This window comes from Macaca mulatta, chromosome 14 (genome assembly GCF_049350105.2).
Source record: "Macaca mulatta isolate MMU2019108-1 chromosome 14, T2T-MMU8v2.0, whole genome shotgun sequence".
Lineage (NCBI taxonomy): Eukaryota > Metazoa > Chordata > Mammalia > Primates > Cercopithecidae > Macaca > Macaca mulatta.
In genome coordinates, this window is record NC_133419.1 from 34,451,488 (window position 1) to 34,470,353 (window position 18,866).

An 18,866-nucleotide genomic window follows, 5' to 3' on the forward strand; every position below is an offset into this window, starting at 1 on the left:
GTTCTTAACAGAATTCCCCTTTGGTCTCCTTTTAAACGCCACTTTATTCTCCATTGTTGAAATTGAACTGGGGATAAGATATTGATTAGTTGCAACCATTGACTACTCATTGACTCTCTTTGCACTTGGCAAAATAAAGCTCAGAACTCTCTTGGGAGTTGTGAGGGAACAAGGGGCAGGGCAGAGACACCGCCACCACTGCTGTTTGAAAAGATATTTCAAGGACAGTGAAAGCAACAAATCCTATAATTGTCAACCACAATGAAAATAAGCTAGCTTTAAACAAGAAGACCTCACACATTTAATACCACAATCTCTCTTTGTGAAATTATCATTCCCAAGCTGTGGTACCTAGAGAGTTATGTGGTCCATGAAAAAGGATAGCTCAATGTCACTTTTGTGTAACTGCAGCTTAATAAACATTTTTAGGTCATAAGTTGACCATGAAGAGATCATTTTAGTTCACCTACATCAAAGAGATCTCCCTTTTGTTTTGGCTGTGCTTTGGCAGACAAAGGCCATGAACTTTGGCCGTGTTTGTTTTTGTTTTGTTTTAATTTTGGCCCTGCATAGTGCTGTCAAAATAAAAGATATGTTGCAGCTGTTCTTTGAGAGATTTATGCCCATGTTGTCTCTTCCCCTCCATCCACCTCATAGATAGAAGACAGGCCCCAGTGGTAGACATTCACTAACGAGGTGGAGTAGAAATAGCATGAGCTATAGAAACAGCTAGACAGAATTGCAAATTCCTGTTCTTCCACATATGGCCTGTGGGACCAGGGGCAAATAATTTATTTAATTTTTATGAGCCTTTGCTTTCTCATCTGTAAAATGGAAATGGTGATGCTTATATTGAAATGTGGTTTGTAACAAAACTTTTCAAGACTTCACCAATCCAAAATGATTATGCCTCTTAATTCTTACTTGGTGACTTCCATCTCAGCACATGTAACCACCCTCCCTCACCACAACTGACCACCTCTGAATTATTTTTGGGACTTCCAGGTACATCTCCTGTCTACATTTTATTCATTTATTCAACAAATATTTATTAAAGTCATACCAGATGCCAGGAACTGGGGATCAGTGAACAAGACAAATAAGGTCCCTGCTTTTGTGGAGTTGACATTCTAGTGAGAAGAGAGATAAGAAAACAAGTTAAGCATATTTATATTAAGCAATGATGAGGAATACCAAGGAATATAAAACAGGGTTGGGGTAGAAGATAGAGAATGGGGAGTGAGGTGCCTGAGGCCTTTCTGGGGACAGATAATTGAGAATATCTGCCGGCCACTTAAGCCATCTGCTTCATAACTGCTTCTGTTGATGCATTCTTAGGAGGGAGGACCTGTGGTATGTGGTTGGAGGGAGTTGCCAGTGCAGTGGGATACTCTGATTCTGGATTTTCCCCCTTTCCACTTGGTTTAATGATACCACTCAGTTCCCAAAGCGCGATGCCTCCTAGTCTTTTTATTAACCTAGAACCAACCGTTAGGTTCTTTCCCTACCCCCTCCATCCCAACTGTAAAGACTAAAGTATTCCTTAATGGTCTTTGAAAACAACTCGATCCTTCTCAGGTCAAAACAAAAGCCCTCATACTTATCAAGTCATGCACATGAATGCTTTGATGGGGAACACTGCGTCTACCACCCAGGTGCCCACCAGAAGGCAGTATGTTAAGTCCTTGCTTAACATTGTCCACAGGTTCTTGAAAAAGGAAACTTTGAGTCAAATGACCTATAACGAACCAATCTGTTTTCCATCAGTGTTATAACAAAATTACATTGAAGGAAGACAACATTATTTGAAGACCTGCTGTATATCGCTTAGCTTAAAGTAGCGGTGTCTGAGAACCTACAGAGGACGTTAAGTGGCAGTTGAATCTGACTTTTCCGCTTGGTAGCTTTGTAACGCTGGGAAAATTGGTGTCCTTATCTGTAAAAGGGCCAGGAATAAAGCTCTACCTCATGTGCGTTTTGTTTGTTTGTTTGTTTGTTGTTGTTTTTAAGAATAAAACAAGGTAATACAGATAAAGTGCTTCCAATCATGCCTGCCAAATAGTAAATGCCAGTGGGTTTTATCATTACATAAAGGCAAAAGGCTTTAGACAGTGGATCCATTATAAGGACTCAACATGAATCCTAGTTGATTAAAAAATAATAAAAATAGCCTGGGTGTGGTGGCTCATGCCTGTAATCCCAGCACTTTGGGAGGACGAGGTGGGTAGATCATGAGGTCAGGAATTCAACACAAGCCTGGCCAAGATGGTGAAACCCCGTCTCTACTAAAAATACAAAAAAAAAAAAAAAAAAAGTAGTTAGACCCGGTGGCAGGCGCCTGTAATCCCAGCTACTTGAGAGGCTGAGGCAGGAGAATCACTTGAACCCTGGTGGCAGAGGTTGCAGTGAGCCAAGATCGTGCCACTGCACTCCAGCCTGAGTGATAGAGACTCCCTCTCAAAATATGTAGATGTATAAATAAAAAGTAAAATAATAATAATAATGAAAATAAAGGAACTATAGGATCAGAGTTTGGTGATTGAAGTCTGGGTAGGGGGAGGTCCTATGTGATGCAAATTGCTATTGTGACCAGGCCTTGTTAGAATTAGAGAACTTCTCAAGTCTTAACAACTTATTAAGGTAAGGAAAACAGTCAATTAAAGTCCAATTGAAAAGACAAAAGCCTGCCACAGGGAAAATTATAAAAATATTTTTGGTTGAGGAGCAGTTGGAAGAGTTTCCCTTAAGAAATGTTGTTTGATTTAATTGAAGTCCAAAACCACTTGGAAAAAAAAAAAAAACAAACAAACAAAATCAAAAACAAAAAAATGGCCAAGGGACCTTATGGAGAAGTCAGCTATCTTCTAATAAGTCAGTAACTAAATCCCTGTCTTTGATGAACTTCATTAATTCTTGTCCCAGGGAAGCTAGAAGCCCTTTGCTTAGTACTTTAATTGCTTTCTTCCTTCACTGTTTAAAGCCAGCTTCACAGGTGTAGACACAGAACTTATATCGTACCTTCAGTGGTGTTCAAGCGGGAGGTAACACCTTACCTGAATGGTTGGTTGCTAAACTGTATGGGGTCATCTCCATGGATTCCTGCATATAGAAACCAACCCTTGGTGACTGCTCCAACCAGGTTCCCTCAGTAGCCACACTGCCTGAGGCTGTTTTTAAACTATAAAACCCATAAAGTGAAATTTATTGCACTTTGCTGTATTTTACTAGAGTTAGAGGGCTCCGATAAAATTTACTGGTTAGATGTAAAACTCCATCGGTAAGAAAATGAACTGTTTTCTCAGGCACTCCTATTGGGCCATTTTGATCCCTGTCCTGAATCCCCAGACCTTGCTAGAAGGCTTTCGTCATTTCAGCATAATTGAGGACAGGTAAATATAACAACTCCAGCTTTTCAGCCTTGTGGCCAAGTCTGACAGTGCTAACCTGACCCGCACCCAAAGGCCCCAACTGATTATACTTCTGCTAACATTCACCTTGAAAGACTGCACAGTTTGCCATGCTTTCTGTTCTAAAGAGTGGAGTTGCAAATGTTGATAAGAAGCCTGGCATGCTGAGGGTGGTGCTCACTCATGAAATGAAGATAGGAGTGGGAGGTGGAAAGGAGGATAGTGGGGTCACCCTAGAGCTTCAAAGTTCATTTAATTGGACAGGACTTTTTCATTGTGCTAGGATGTTGACTTCATGACCAGAATTCACCATGTCTCAAGAAAAGTACTGTGGGGAACTAATAAAAGATGTATTTCTTCCAAAATCTTGCCCTCTCTCATCCTCTTCAAAATGTGACAGAAAGAGGGGAAGATGCGGGGAGAGATAGAGAGAGAAAGAGAGAAAAGGAAGGAAGGAGAGGGAAAGGCAGAAAGAGGGAAAGAGAGAAAAAAGGGGTAAACTTTTTGAGGAAAAAACCTGGCAATTTCTTTTTTGTTTTACATTTCCTCAACACATCTGCCCAATAGTAAACATTCTTCACTTAAAATGTTTATAGATGCATGTATGTGTGTGTGTGTAATGCAGTAAGGCAGTGTTTCCCAAAATGTGGAGTGCTGTGAGTGCTGTGCAAAATGTTTTAGGTGAGCAATGGATGAATTTATTTTAGTACTCATGATTTATTTTGACACAGATTAGAATAATACTGGTTTTCTACTTATCGCAGTGATGAAAAAATCTATTTTTAAAAATAAATGGCCGGGCATGGTGGCCCACGCCTGTAATCCTAGCACTTTGGGAGGCCGTGGTGGGCGGATCACAAGGTCAGGAGTTCAAGACCACCCTGACCAACATGGTGAAACCCCATGTCTACTAAAAATGCAAAAATTAGCCAGGCGTGGTGGTGTGCACACCTGTAATCCCAGCTACTCAGGAGGCTGAGGCAGGAGAATCACTTGAGCCCAAGAGGTGGAGGTTTCAGTTAGCTGAGATCATGCCACTGCACTCCAGCTTGGGCAACAGAGCGAGACTCTGTCCCCCCCTAAAAAACTAACCAACCAACCAACCAAACAAACAAAACTCATATTCAATCAAATAAATCCGTGTAAAGAAAGAAAATGACACATAGCATCATAGCAACACTTTTTATGTGGTGCTGGAATGACCAATGTTTGGAAAACATTACAGTAAAGGAACTTGAGACATCTGGGGGAAATACAATTGTATTGTCTTTGTTTTGTCTTGTATTTTTTGTATCCCTCTCCCCCATTCACACACTTTGTGGGGCAGAGACACTGTTATGAGCTCTCCACACTGTTTTGTTTCCCTCTGGAGCACATGGGAAGATAGCAAATCCTTACCCTCCCTCTCCACAATGGGGCCTTGTGATTAATTCTGGTCATTGTAAAGTAGGTTATCGAAATGGCTGAGGAGAAGCTTGCCATGTTCAGGTCCAGCCCATAAGACATGATCTTTCATGAGTTATCATTCTGTCTGGTCAACTGATGGCTGATTGCTGAGGGCCCAGCTGAACTGGCTGCTTCCAGGAGCTTACAGTCTCCTGGGTAAAATCAATACACGAGTAGCTAATGATATCGCAAGGCAGAATGATACACATGCTAAAAGAAAGTAACACAGGATGTCAAGGGATTACAGGGGAAAAATGAAAATGTAATAAAAGCAAAGACAACAGCAGCATTTATGGAGTTCATGCTATGTGCCAGGAGTTGTGCTGAGCACTTTACTTGCATTATCCCCTTTAATCCTCAGTGCAACCCAACTAAGAAAGAAAGTAACATTTAAGAGGTAGAATGACTGGCCTGGGTTCCCTTATTTCCTGTCAAGGCCAGAATTTAAATACAGGAAACTTGAAAAAGAGGCCAACTTAACTAGCATACACAGTCTGATTAGCTGCAGAGATGAGAAAAAGTGGATGAGGTAAAGAGAGAAATTGAAGATGATACCACCATTTCTAGACAACATGCCAGGATAAAAAGGAATATGAATATTAACCATGATACAAGTTATTGCCTAATCTCACCCATTTCTTGGTGAGAACAAATATTTCCATTTATACCATGTCGAATTTAGGATACTGATGGGTCTTTCGTTGAAAATGGTACTTAGAAATGCAAATCTGTGTATCAGAAGATAGATCAAGTCCCCAAGTAAAGATCTGGGGGTCATTAGCACTCAGGAGCTAAGTGTAACCAGAAAACAGGTCAAAATCATGTAAGGAGAGAATGCAGAAGAGGTTAAGAGCACTGATAATACTTGAAACTACCTTTTCTTAAAGACATAGAATAACAAAGAGAAGTAAGTAACAGAGACACGAAGAAACTGCGAAAGAACTAGAAGGGCTCTATGTAGAGTCAATGTAATTCCCTTCAATAGCTATCTTTGTAGTGCTCATTAAGTCTAAGGCACTAAACCAGGCTTAATGGATGATTCTACATAGATGCCTAAATACTTTCCCTCTATCCAGGAAAGCATCCTTCCTTCTGTACATATGATAATAAAGGACTAAAAAGAGAGAAAGGTATGTACAGTCAATTTCAAAGATGTTCTACCTCTGCTGCCCTTTGACACTGGATATACACAGGAGACCACTTTGATCAAATGAATTAAATGAGTTTAAACAAACAACTAGGCAAATCAGCAAGCAACTTTTCCCACTGATCTTCTCTAGTCTTTTTCCTTTTTCTTTTCTTTTTCTTCTTTCCTGACTTGGCTAAATCTATGATTCTAATGTCTCCAATCCTATTCTTTTCACTATTCCCAATCCCAGGTTAAAGTTGCTTTGTCATATTAAAACTAAATAGAGGAGCAATTGTTTTTGTGGCGTTGAAGGATTATAGAGCTGCAGCATAGTTAGAAGGGACCTTCTGGTCATTATGTCTAAAACTGTTTATTTTTACTGATGAGGAAAATGAGTCAGAGGAAAGCTGAAGTGACTGGACTCATATTGTCAGTGGCTGGACGGGGCCAGACCTGGAATACCAATCTCCTGCTTTTGAATTCAGCCCTTTCTCTGTCATATCATGTTTCCCTTCCTGCAGTTTGTCCACAGTCACACAGCTAGTTGCCAGTCTCCTGCAACTACTATTTCTAAATATTTCAATTCTACAAATTCTGGTTATTCAAATATAGAATACCCCGCCCATCCTTTGGTCAAGTGATGTCCCTTAATTTGAAACCAGATTGTGAAACAAAAATTAGACACCAATCCCTGCAAAGAAGCCAGGATCCTACAAAATGCCATAATGTCTTTCCTTTGAACATAAGAAAACCTTTTTGGATTCATAGATTGAAGATTTGCCAGTAGTAGGATGAATAGAAGAGAGAGTAACATAGAACAATACTGTTTTCTTTTCATAAACTCTGAACTAGTGAAGTAGTAAGTTTTTTCATATTTACCCTTAGTAATTACTTTAGCAATAGACATGATTTGTATTGTTGCAGTAATAACTCATGAGCATATATTATTCGAGGATGAAAGATACATTGAATCAAGTAGTGTTGAATTGAAAGGAAAATGGTTACAGAAATTCACTCCTGGGCTGAGAAATTATATGTCAAGCTACAGCCTAAAGCGAATTTTTATGACTGAGTTATAAACCCTTGGAAATACTGAAACACCTAACTGCAGTTGGTATCTTTATGATTAGATCACCTTTAGAAAATAGCAGATTTGCTCCAGTGGCAGTTTCAGTCCCAGGAAATGAGGAAAGGCTGTGCTGGAAGGGAACCTGCAGGCATTTTAGGCCATCTAATGAATAAAGGAAAAGGATGGGCTTAGGACCAGGACAAAGAAAAGAGATGGGGCTGGGAGGCTGGGAATGAGAAACCAAGGGGACAAGGAGAGCAGGAAAAAGAAAAATATGAAAAGGGAGAGAAATTGAGACCATTTAAATGTCAAAATAATGATTACAGATTAGAACCTATTAAACGCTATTGAATAGAATAGGAATCCATGAATCAATACTGATATAAATTAATTAATAGATAAATAGGGAAGAAGAAGATGCTCTTTTTAATAATAGAATACCAGCTAATCAATTAAGAATGAATGATGGAATCAGAAAAATCATCATTTGGCCAACATGGTAATAATAACTGATTCAAGTAAGAATGAATATACTGACTACAATAGTGGGTAAAAATTAGATGAGAAACAGGATACTTACATACCCTCAATGTAGCTCCCCATAAGACACTTGTAAATTACAAAGGGAAAATGGTAGTGGAGAATCTGGCAGACATAACATTAAGGAAGATGTCAGAGTTGACTTACAAGTAATAGGACAAACAGACATTATGTGACTTCTGATATAATGCCCTGAAGACACAACATCACTTTCGTGTTGTTCCTGCCTAAAATGTGTTGCTGGAGTCTGATCATGGGAAACCCCAAACTGAGGTTAAACCCTAATTGAGGAATATTCTATAAAATAATTGGCTAGTGCTCTTCAGAAATGTCAAGATCATTAAAGATGAGGAAAAATGGAGGAAATATTGCAGATTAAAGGAGTCTAAAGAGACAGGAAAACTAAATGCAATGTGTAATTCTGGATTAGATCCTGGTTGAGAAAAATGAAATTTGCTATACATTTGCTCTGCAAATTAGATAATAGTGTTGTATCAATGCTATTTTTTGGATTATAATAACTTTACTGTGGTTGTGAAAGAAAATATCCTTATTTTTATGATTAAATATTTAGGGGTTAAGGGGCATCTTGTCTACAACTTATTTCCAAACAGCTTGGAAAATAAATTTATATTTATGGAGAAGGAGACAGCATTTGAGAGAGAGAGCAAGAGAGCTTGATAGCAAGAGAGAAAGAGAGAGAGAGAGAATAAAGCAAATATGGGAAAATGCTAGCAGAGTATTTAGGGAAGCTCAGTGGAGGGTATATAATTCTTTGTACTAGTCTTTCAATCCTTTCATGTACCTGAAATTATTTCCAAAAAAGAAAGTCTTAAAGAGAAAGAATAGATGATGTTTGTAGAGGGAGGAAAGTGAAAAAGAGATAAGTATTCAATATAAAGAAAGAGAAAAAGAAAATAAAAGATCACAAAAGGGAGAATAAGTGAGGAAAATAAATGTGTCAACTCTAATAAAGAACTTCAGTTTTGTGTACTTACAAAGTCTATTTCAAGGCCCATAAATCTGGGAGCTCAGAGATCCTTATGAGTTTAAGAACTCCCGAACCTGGGCTGCAAGATATAACAGGCAGGCATGTGAGCTTTTTCTTGGGAGATTTGCTAACTTTCTTTAGATCAGAAAAGATGGCCAACCCCCTCACCCACCTACCTGATAAAGTTTGAATGTGTTTCCACCCAAATCTCATGTTGAAATGTAATCTCCAATGTTGGAGGTGGGGCCTGGTGGGAGGTGACTGGATCATGGGGGAGGATTTCTCATGAATAGTTTAGCACCATCCTCTTGGTGCTGTCCTCACAATAGTAAGTGCGTTTTCATGAGATCTGATCTTTTAAAAGTGTGTGGCACCTCCCCGCCTCTCTCTTGCTCCTGCTTTTGCCATGTAATGTGCAAGCTCCCTCTTCGCTTTCCACCATCATTGGAAGCTTCCAGAGGCCTAGCCAGAAGCAGATGTCATTATGCTTCCTGTGCAACCTGCAAAACCATGAATCAATTAAACTTCTTTTCTTTATAAATTACCCAGTCTCAGATATTTCTTTATAGCAAGAAAGAATGGCCTAACACACCAACCCTGCCTCAGAGTTTAATAAAAGATGCCCATTTAGACACGATATTTACTAGCTGCTGAATCTACCAGACTTCTCAGTAGCCTCTTTCTTCTTCAGACTTTCCCAGGAAGAGAAGAAAGGCTCCATCCTCTCCATAACAGCTTTCCCAACCTTTGTGAAGCCAGTATGTCAAGAGACGTTTGGAAGTGTCTGTCCTTCTAGAATTTGTCAATTAGTCTGGTCCATGTCAAAGGTAGGAAAATCAGAAATGATCTCTTGCTCAAAACAAAAAAACAACTTTCTTTTGTATGGCAGAATGTTATCCTTTTGAGGACCAGGACATTGCCATAGGCCTGTTTCTGTGAACACAAGAACCTCAGAGAGGCTTTGGGGAAGATGTGCACAGGGAACATGGGGCCTCTATCTTTCAGCAGAGGCCGTGGCTTCTGGGCCACAGTGATCAGGCAGTGAATGTGTCCTAAAACCTTAGGCCAAAGAAGAGAACATCAGTCGTCATTCAAATGTCTTCTGTCTTCCTGCTCTTCTTCACTTTCTGCAAGATCCTTCTTAAGCAAAAGTGAAATGTGTTGCCTCCTGTAAATAGAAAATTCTGTAAGTGGGCAGCATCAGACATTGTGTACAAACAAGTCACCAACGCTCTTTCTCTGGCCCTCTCCCATTGCTTTCCTTTCTCCTGGTGTCATTTGCAGGCATGTACTCTGTACATGATAGTTCTGAGCAGTTCTGGATTTGCATGGTCCTTAATGAGGGTGACCACATAGCACAGTTTGTCCAGAATAGGTCCAGTTTACATCTATCATGCCAGCATGTGTATGGATAGCAATCCCTTTCACTCTCAAAAATGTCCTAGTTTGCATGATAAATCATTCACTCATTATATTTTTAATTTTCGTGATCTTAGAAGGAGATATTAAGGTGAACTCTTACTAAAAAGAGTTGCAAAAAGTCTCTAGCCCTGCTAATGTCACTTGATCACCACTGAACCAATCACCATCTCCCAGGGGATGAGGTTTTCTGGTTGGTCAGTTGGTCATGTGCTCATCTCTGAAGTTAACAAGTCATGTCTTTGTAAGTGATGGCCCTGTCAGAAAGGGAGGACTTGTTCTGGAAAAGCAAAGAGACTAATAAGCGAATATGAAATTAACATGTGACCATTATACAATACACACCTGAGGTTCTGCTCATATTTCATGTAACTAGTTGGCTGGTTTTTTATTTCACATTTTCCCTTTTCCTCCTCTCCTCATCCCCATGATTTTGTATTGCCACCCTCCCAGCCCCATCTCTTTTCTCTGACGTGGTCCTAATTGTTATTTTCTACCTCTAATGAGCTGCAAACTCTCAGAAATCAAAGCTTAGACATAGAAACAGATCTAGATGGCATAGATATTGATATAACTATAGATATAAATATAGATCCCCATCACAGGTAGAAGGCCCTTATGCCCAGAGGAAATGCTCTCCAAATGTCTTCAAAATGAATTAAACTTGGCCAGGCACGGTGGCTCATGCCTGTAATCCCAGCACTTCGGGCAGCCGAGGCGGGCGAATCACGAGGTCAGGACATCGAGACCATCCTGGCTAACACGGTGAAACCCTGTCTCTACTAAAAATAGAAAAAAATTAGTCAGGCATGATGAAAATCACAGGCACCCTTCTGTAGTTCCAGCTACTTGGGAGGCTGAGGCAAGAGAATCACTTGAACCCGGGAGCTGGAGGTTGCAGTGAGCCGAGATCGCACCACTGTACTCCAGCCTAGGCGACAGAGCGAGACTCTGTCTCAAAAAAAAAAAAAAAAAAAAAAAAGAATTAAACTTTTGAAATGAAAACTAAAACTAGTGTTCAGGTTGCAAAATAATTTTTATATATATCATCTAGTTTGTTTCTCACAGAGATTTCATGAGATGAATATTCTTTTCGTCCCTTTGTTGCACTTCTGGAAACTAAAGCATAAGGTTACATACCTTTTTTAACCAAAATAATGTTACTCAAATTCCAGTTTTATGATTTTAACTTTCATGATTTTCCCCACGTCTATAAAACTGAGTACTGTTTTATTTTTGCCATTTGTTTACCTCTCCCCCCTGCTGTAATACATGATCACTGTAAAAATAAAACAAACCAAAAACAAGGAGGGGATGGAGAGAGAAGAGGACAAGGAAAACCGTAAAGTTAAAAGGTTTGCATTCCCATTACTCAGGGATAATCAATATTAAGACTCTATTGTCTGTCTTTCTTCTTCTTTCGCTTTCTTTCTTTTTCCTTCCTTCCTTCCTTCCATCTTTCGTTCTCATCCTTCTCTTTCTTTTCTCCCTTTCTTTCTCCCTTTCTTTCTCTCTTTCTTTTTTTTTTTTTTCTTTCTTTCTTTCTTTCTTTCTTTCTTTCTTTCTTTCTTTCTTTCTTTCTTTCTTTCTTTCTTTCTCTTTCTTTCTTTCTTTCTTTCTTTCTTTCTTTCTTTCTTTCTTTCTTTCTTTCTTTCTTTCTTTCTTTCTTTCTTTCTTTCTCTTTCTCTCTCTCTCTCTCTTTCTTTTCCCTCCCTCCCTTCCTTCCTTCTTTCTTTTGTTTTCTTTTTCTTTCTTTCTTTTTCCTTCTTTTTAAGTTGGAGTGCAGTAGCACAATCTTGGCTCACCGCAACCTCTGCCTCCTGGAATCAAGCTGTCCTCCTACCTCAGCCTCCCCAGTAGTTGGGATTACAGGCACACACCACCATGCCTGGCTAACTTTTTGTGTTTTTCTTAGAGAAGGGGTTTCACCACGTTGCCCAAGCTAGTCTTAAACTCTTGAGCTCAAGCAATCTGCTTGCCTCAACCTCCCAAGATGCTAGGATTACAGTTGTGAGCCACCACACCTGGCCTCTAGGCTTTCCTTTATGGATATGAAATATGTTGTAGACTGAATTGTGTGCCCCCAAATTGAAGTCCCAATTCCAATGTGACTATATTTGGAGGTAGAGCCTCTAAGGATGATAAAAGAAAAAACATCAGCCAAATTAAATTTAAAGGAGTTTAATTGAGCAATGAATGATTCACAAGTCAGGTGGCCTTCTGAGCCACAGCAGGCTCACAGATTCCAGCACAGCCACATGGTGGAAGAAGATTTATGGACAGACAAAGGAAAGTGACATGCAGAAAACGGAAATGAGGTGCAGAAACAGCTGGATAGGTTACAGCTCAGCTTTTGCCTTATTTCAACACGGTCCCAACAGTTGGCTACATTTGATTGGCCAAAACTCAGTGATTGGCACAAGTGTAGGCTGTGGTTTGTTTATACCTCCACTTATTTTAGTTCACGATGTACAGGAAAACCTTTAGGCCGAACTTAAAATATGTAAGGAGGCAGCTTTAGGCTAAACTTTATTTAACAAGGAGGTAGTTGAAGTTAAATGAGGTCATAGGGATGGGACCCTAACCCAATAGGACTAATGTCCTTATAAGAAAAGGAAAAAACATGGGGCATGTGCCCTACACAGAGAAAAGGTCATGCGAGGACACAGCAAGCAGGCAGTCATCTGCAAACCAGGAAGTGAGGCCTCACCAAAAACCAATGCAGCTGTCACCTTGATCTTGGACTTCTAACCTCCAAAGCTGTAAGAAAATAAATGTCTATTTGTTTAATCCACCAGTCTCTGATATTCTCTTATGGCAGCCCAAGTAGACTAATACAGAACATATATTTTAAAGAAAATTAAGGTTATTCTACAGATTCCATTTTGTATCCTTCCTTTTTCACCCATTAAAATTTTTCCAAAAAGTTAAATATCCTTGGCATGCTGATGTTTGAAATGAATGCATGATATTTCATCATATGGATATGTCCTTGCGATACTGTAAAATATATATTTGGTCTTTCTTCCTGTTTCCTGATATGTAGCTCCTAAAATGATTAAAATCTATGGAATGATGAGTGTCTTTTTTATGCTAATAAGTGGACTGGTGGCTGGGGTCCCCTAGATAGCTTCAGGATGGGGGCTTGTTACTGAGAAGACCAAGAGATGAGTGGAGAGTTGGGATTTTCAGCCTTAACCCCAACCTCTGAAGAGGAGAAAGGGGCTGAAGGTTGAGTTAATCACCAATGGCCAATGATGTAATCAATTGTGCCTAGTAATGAAACCTCTATAAATACCAAAAGGACTAGGATCAGGGAGCTTTCAGATAGCAGAATATTTGTAGGTGCCTGGAGGGTGTTATTCTAGTTGTACATGGTTGGAAGCTTCATGTCCCTTCTCACATGCTTTGTCCTGTGCATGTCTTCCATCTGGCTGCTCTATCCTTCATAACAAATAGATCAACACAAGTAAAGTCTTTCCCTGGGTTCTGTGAGGACCCGTAGCAAATTAATCAAACCCAAAAAGGGGTTTGTTAGAACCTTGAATTCATAGCCAGTCCATCAGAAGCAGAGGTGACAACTACCACTTGCAACGGGCATCTAAAGCAGGGTACAGTCTTGTAGGACTGAGCCCTCAACTTGTGGGATCTGTTGCTAACTCCAGGTAGATAGTGTAAGAATTGACTTGAATGAGAAAACACCCAGATGGTGTCTGCTGGATAACTGGTTGGTGCGTGGAGAGACTCCCCCCAACATATACACATCTAGTACCAGAATTGCTTGGTTGATGTAAAAGAGAGTAGGAAACACGTTTTGGTTTTTCCTTATCTAAATAGCCCTGGACTGTTTAACCAATCCTCTTATTGGACATTTGAGGATCATCCAATTTTCTGTTATAAAAAAATTACAATAAAACTATAATAAATACACCTCATTAGAAACCAATATTGGACTGCACTTCTAATATTTTACTTTTAATATGTTTGTACAGGTAAGGAAACATTTACCATTTTGATATAATGTGCCAAATAGATTTCCAGAATTATTGTATGAAATTTCACTTTCACACGCATTATTTCAGAATCCTTGTTTCACTGCACACTTTCCACTTTTAAGTATCATTTAAAAAATATTTACCAATTTGATAGGTGACAATTTTTGTCTTGTTTCTGTTTTAATGTGCATTTGTTTTGTTCTTAGTAAAAGAATTTTTTATGTGTTTTATGCATTTATTGGGTGTTTGATTTCTTCTTTTGTAAATTCTTAATATCCTTTTACCATCTTTGTAGTTGGTTTTTAATTTTTATTGATTTTTAAGCACTCTTTACGTATTATAGACAATAACTTAGTTTCTCTCTCCTTTGATATAAAATTTTCCTTATTTTAATGTTATTTTAATGTACTTTTATAAGTAACCTCATTTAATTGGGTAAGAATTAAAACCACAAGTATGTCCCCATATAACCAGAAGGGGCTGTATTTCTCTCTCCTCCTTTGAGCAGTTCTAATGTCCAAAAAAAGGTCTTCAATGTACTGTAAAACCTTGTTATAACTTGGTTCATTATCACACAGATTTTAGGTTAAGGTAGGTCAAGGCGTGTTCCCTGAACCAAGCTTTGTTTTGTGAAAGACTGATATCACACAGTTAACCTCTAACCTAGTCCTAATTCTATTCTCAAACTCCAGCATCATATATAAATACTACAAGGGTTTGAAGTGTTGAGTGAGATAGGTCCAGAATTTCCAATTACTGAGAGAGGGACTCAGCCCAGCACTTTCAAAGCCTGATATGAAATAACCACCTTATTTGAAAAGTGCTGTTTTAATCTGTGTCATGGCAACAGTCAGAATCTTTGGCCAAGATAAATAATTAACTTTCTAACTATTGTGGGGACTTTGTCTTTTGTTTTACTAAGGAACTGTGAATCTGTGCCAAACATATTTTGTGTTTCTAAATCATCCAACTGTAATATGAGAATAATATATTTTAACTTTATTGGATAAAATGAAGAAAACTATGCAAACTGGGTCAATCTTCAAGAGGCTTGTAGTCATTTTACATAATGATGTGCCAGGCTTTGTATCACAATTTGAAATCCTGAAGATTCTGCTTGCTTTGCGTGCTTTCCACATATTTAAAAAATTACAGCTAGGCTTTTTTTTTCTGCCCTATTTATGATTGAACAGACATAATCACATTTGAAAGGAATGTTGTTTATGCAGGCCACATGACAGAGAGGAGTTAAAAAAATAAAGAGGGGTGCATTAGTTGGGTGTATTGCAAAGTACCTCAGTTTAGAAATTAGATTTGTGTTCAAATTTGGCAGATGCCATGAAGCCTTGGGGGAGTTCTAAACCTCCCCCTTTTTATTCATGAAGGCATGTTCATAATAATTTTTTTCCCATCTTAGAAGTTGATTGAGTGATAAAATTCATGTGAAAGCACTAACAGCACTCACAACCTATAGAATCTATGAGAACAAAACTTGTCCTGCAATAGGGTTTTCTTTAGGCTGCAGGGTGCTTGAAAACAGATGGAGTCCGAGTATCCTTAGACAGTACACGTGCTTCCCAACTCACCATCCTCACTTCTTTTCGTTTTCTTATCCTCTCCTGGCTTTACTCACATGACCTCTCTGGTCTCTGCAAACACTCCAGTGTGGGACTACACTGTTGTTCAAAATGCATTGCACAGACCAATAGTATACAGGTACTTGTGTGAAAAAGCAGCTTCCTGGGTCTTAACCCAAACATATTGAATCAGAAGCTCTGGAATATGAGGCCTAGGAAGTGGTGCTTTTTGTTTTTTATTTTTTTGAGAGACGGAGTTTCTGTTGTCCAGGCTGGAGTGCAGTGGCGTGATCTTGGCTCACTGCAACCTCCGCCTCCCAGGTTTAAGCGATTCTCCTGCCTCAGCTTCCCTAGTAGCTAGACTACAGTCATGCGCCACCACACCCAGCTAATTTTTGTATTTTTTTAGTAGAGATGGGGTTTCACTATATATTGGCCAAGCTGGTCTCGAACTCCTGACCTCAGGTGATCTGCCCGCCTTGGCCTCCCAAAGTGCTGGGATTACAGGTGTGAGCCACCATGCTCGGCCAATGGTGCTTTTTAAGTAAGAACTCCTGGACAAATGTGAGATACTGTTATTTTTCATCTTTAAAAGAGCAACATTGACACATGCACAGAGTCTTCAGGGAAATTAAAAAACACTCACTTTCACAACCACAGGCAGGATACCCTAGACGAAGGGTCCAGCTTGGACTCTTATCTGATTGTACACTTTTTATGAATAACATTGAACATGAATAGGAAAAGTCTTGGGAAAGTTATTCAGTCATCCTTCATTTCCTCCCCTGTAAAAGAGGGGGTTGTATTTTTAAGTTTTTCCTGCCCCAATGCCTATGACTAGATAAGCATTCTCCTTTGGGGATTTTAAGAGATTGTATGCGCAGTCCCATGATCAATATGTGACAAACCCTGTTTGAGTCTCTAGATGCATTGTTTAAAAAATATTGATTATTATTCTCCATAGTGGACATCTGCTATTTTTATCTTCCTAGCATCTATTCTTCCTTCTTGTGGCAATAAAATTCCAGGTAGACTTTGGGGAACCATCAATCAAGGTGGGACTGTTAATTAAGGTCTTGAGGCCCATGCTTGGCCGATCAGATGTTCTCTTCTTGGATGTGGCACATTGGATGGTGGGACTCTAGAGCAGGAAGTAGGCAGAGTTCCCACAGAGAAGGCAGCCCCATGAAGAGACCTTGCACAGCTCCTATTACAAAGGCTCAGATCCACTATGGTTCCGTCCTTCCCAAGACCAGTTATTTACCCTCTCCTTTTATTGTCTGGGCCACCACAGATCTTTTCAGCTAACTTTTTTTTTTTTTTCACTTGACATACCCAGTGACTGCTTCTGCTACTTGCAACCAAAGAAATTTAATTCATCTTCTTGCAAAAGTCTCAGCTCACTCTCTCAGCATTTCCACAGCAGCATTAGTGAAGGCTCTGGTCAGGGAAGGGGCTAAAGAAAGTGCACCTGCAGGAGAATTTTGCCCTCCTAGCTGATGCCTTGATTTAGCCTGGCTTTATAATTCTTGTTTAACTCCCCTGATGCAGTCTGACAGTTTGAGGAGAACTGTTTCTCCATGATAAGAAAGCATTTGCCTTAGGGAGGAGGGAGAAGATTGAATGAAAGTGTTTTATATTCACTTGAACCACAATTATTTTGCTGACACAGGGCAAGGTATTAACAGGGTTTTGCTGTTGGGGAATTAAAAGCCATTTGGCCTATTCCTTGTTCAGACGTTTCTCATTTTTAATATTATGGTTTAAATGCAGTAACGTGTGGTTAAGAAAAAAACGAAAATGTGTGCCCTGACCTGTATGGATATTCAAATCCCCACAGGATTGTGGTGCTTGGGGAACATCCCAATTTGAAAGGCCTCTACCTTCAGGCTTCTAGCCGCCTTTCCTACTGAATCTCCCTTGAACCTCTCATCCCCACTTTCTTTCTCAGGCCATCTATTCTGTTCTGTAGTGTCTGGTCTCATCCCTTGCTGTGCATTCCAGAGAGAGTTTAAAACACTTGGAGAGTTTCTAAAAATATCGATCCCTCAGCCAACCATAGAGATGCTGGTTAATTGGTGTGGGATAGGGTCTGAATACCAAGATTTAGGAAGCTTTCCAAGTGATTCTAACACACATGCAAGTTTGAAAATCTGTCCTCTAGCAAAAGGGTTGGCAAATATGACCCATGGACCAAATCAAGTCCTCCAGCGTTTTGCAAATAAAGTTTCAATGGAGTAGAGCCATGCTCATTCTTTTACAGATTGCCTGTTGGTACTTTCTGGCTACACTGGCAGAGTTGAGAAGTTATGACAGAGACCTTATTGCCCACAAAGCCCGCTTAAAATATTTAGTATCTGGTCCTTTTCCATAAAGCCTTTTTGGACTCTGCTTTGGAGTGGTGGTTGTCAACTTTGTACATGTATCAGAATCACTTTGTAAGAATTGTTAAAGTGCACTGCTGGGCCTTCCCTCCAGAGATACTCATTCAGTAGGTCTGAGATAGGGCTCAAGAATTCGCATTTCTTTTTCTTTTTCCTAAAAGACAGGGTCTCACTCTGCTACCTATGCTGGAGTGCAGTGGCATGATCATGCTCACTGCAGCCTCCGACTCCTGGCCTCAAGAGATCCTCCTGCTTCAGCCTCCAGAGTAGGTGGGACTACAGTTACATGCCACCATGCCTGGTTTTTTAAAAAATTTGTTTTGTAGAGATGGGGTCTTGTATGTTGCCCAGGCTGCTCTCAAACTCCTGGGCTCAAGAGGTCTTCAGGTTCCCAGGGGGAGGTGATACTGCTGATCTGGGAATCACACTTTGAGAACCACAAATGTAAAGCTGAGCTGCTCAAACGGTAACTGCCTACAAATCACCGCAGTTCTGTCACAATGAAGATTCTGATTCAGTCAGCCTGGAGCAAGTCCTAAGAGTATGCATTTCTAACAAGCTGCTAGGTCACACCTGTGCTGCTGGTCCATAGACCAAACTTTTAGCAGCAAGGCTTTTAACAAACACACTTCCGATTTCCCACTTTTGTGCCTTTGTTCATCCCTCTGTTCTCTGCTTGAAATGTTTAATATTTACCTATTCTCAAGCTTTATTTTTTTCCTCTGTGAGTGGATGCCCTGAGTTCTTTTAATTTCATTAGACTCTATCCATGCCTTTTATATGGTATCTTTCACCTTTTTACCTTCTATCTATTTCTCTAGTCAGAAATCACCTTGGCAAGTGTTTTAGACATTACGGGAGGACATATTAGAAACGTATAAAGAAGAGGATCACAGGTAATTTGACTGG